Source organism: Myotis brandtii, unplaced genomic scaffold (assembly GCF_000412655.1).
Source record: "Myotis brandtii unplaced genomic scaffold, ASM41265v1 scaffold75, whole genome shotgun sequence".
In the NCBI taxonomy this organism is placed as follows: domain Eukaryota; kingdom Metazoa; phylum Chordata; class Mammalia; order Chiroptera; family Vespertilionidae; genus Myotis; species Myotis brandtii.
The window spans coordinates 64,685-67,115 of NW_005370991.1; positions in this window are offsets into that span (position 1 = coordinate 64,685).

Consider the following 2,431-nt stretch of genomic DNA (forward strand, 5'->3'; position numbering starts at 1 on the left):
CAGTGGAAGTCCTTCCTCTTGAGTTGGACTTGCCCGCCTGGTCCCCCAATATTTCCAAATTATTATTTCTTGTCTTGTCTCTTTCATTTGCTTGCGGACCTCTTCCAGATCCTGAACCCTGAACCACGCGGGATGTGGGGGGAAATATAAACAAACGAACAAATATAAAACCATACACAGTCGCCTAAGACCATCCTGCATATCAGATATTTACATGACGATTCATAACAGTAGCAACATTACAGTTATGAAGTAGCAACGAAAATAATTTTATGGTTGGGTCACAACATGAGGAACTGTATTTAAAGGGCCAGAAGGTTGAGAACCACTGCAGTGTAGTAGAATCCCAAAACATCAACTGTAAGTTAATTCATTCCTTTTTAAAATACATTTTAATTGATTTCAGAGAGGCAGGGAGAGGGAGAGAGAGATAGAAACATCAATGATGAGAGAGAATCATTGATCAGCTGCCTCCTACAACCCGAGCATGTGCCCTGACTGGGAATCGAACTGTGACCTCCTGGTTCATAGGTCGGTTGATGCTCAACCACTGAGCCATGCTGCCCGGGCCACTCTTATGCCTTCGTAATGGAAGGAGTCAGAAAAGATTATTGTCCTTGGTGTTCAGGTGGGAGACTGGAGGAATGGAATCATTTGGTCATTTCCCCCAGGTTGCTCTGTGAGTCTCTGTTGAAAACAGAATTTTAGTAACAACAGCAATTAGCACTTCTTAAATACCTGGCAGCCCTTGACATTGAGCCAACCTTCAGTCTCTGGGGATGGACTCCACTTCTTATGAGAAATAACTCTCTCTGTTTCTCTCTCTGCCTCTCTCACACACATAGGCACACACGGCTGCATAGAAACAGGAACCTTCCCTCTCCTTAGACTCCGCCTTTGCACACTAAGTGTATTTTGATAACACACCTCAGAGACACACTTATTGGAATGAAGACAATCTGGCGATGTGAATGAAAACATATTCAAAACACCAACTGTAAACGAATTTATTCTTTTTAAAATATGTTTTTATTGATTTCAGAGAGGAAGGGAAAGGGAGCGAGAGATAGAAGCATCTGTGAGAGAGACCCATTGATCGGCTGCCTCCTGCAACCTGCGCATACGCCCTGACGGGGAATCGAACTGTGACCCTCTCTATGGGAAGAAGACTGCCCCTGACCTGAATGTGGTGCATGTTGCTTGGAAGTAAAATAAAAACTGAGTCTTAGTAAGGTTAATACAGTGACTATGCAGTAATGAAGATAGACGGTAAGGTAAAAAGAATTAATATTTACAGAAAACCAAAAGTAATATGTAAAAAACATGAGACTCAAATGAATATCTGGACCAGGTATTGAGGGAATTAAGACTGAACATGTCTCCTCTAAGAAACTAAATTTAGGCAGTAATTAGTGCCAGCTAGCATTAACTGTTTTTCCAACTGCTTGGGATTTTAGTCAATTAAAAAAATTACTAGAGGCCCGGTGCACAAAATTCGTGCACTTGGGGTCGGGGGAGGGGGTCCCCTCAGCCCGGCCTGCACCCTCTCACAGTCCAGGAGCCCTTGGACACCCTTAGCACTGCTGCAGAGGCAGGAGAGGCTCCCGCCACCGCCACTGTGCTCGCCAGCCATGAGCCCAGCTTCTGGCTGAGTGACGCTCCCCCTGTGGGAGTGTACTGACCACCAGGGGGCAGCTCCTGCATTGAGCATCTGCCCCTTGGTGGTCAGTGTTCGTCATAGCAACCGGTTGTTCCGCCGTTCAGTCGATTTGCATATTAGCCTTTTATTATATAGGAATAACAGTTCTGCGTGTGGACATTGGAACTTCGCTGGTTTGAGCAGCCAAGGCTCAGGGCCAAGGTCGGAGTGTAGCCCAGTCTTTGAGATCCTCCTCAGAACTTCCCAAGAAAAAAAGGGGAAATATGTGTTGGATAGTGTTTAAGGAGCACCTCTCCTGGGGTTCTCACTCTTTAACTAAAAAAAAAATCCTTAAGCCAAAGGGCTGAGGCCCTCAGCAGGGGAGTTTAGGTATCATCTAGGAGGTGAAAAAAGACATTCAACTCTCAAAGGTGCATGGTGTGGACACACATTTAGTAACGAGGATGACCCTCCAGCCAGCACTAGTGAGAGATATAGAAATATCCCACAAAAGAAGAATAGGAAGTATGGTATGGACATACAGTCATATAAAAATGATGTAGGTAAGTATTTATTTACATGAAAAGTGAAAAAAATGTTAAGGGAAAAAGTAAATTGCACACATTATTTTCAATATGATCCTGTTTCTGATAAACATTATCTATCTATCTATCTATCTATCTATCTATCTATCTATATCTATATATATATGTATATAGATATAGATAGATAGATAGATAGATAGATATATACATGTACCAAAATATTGACTATCTCCAAATTATAGGATTG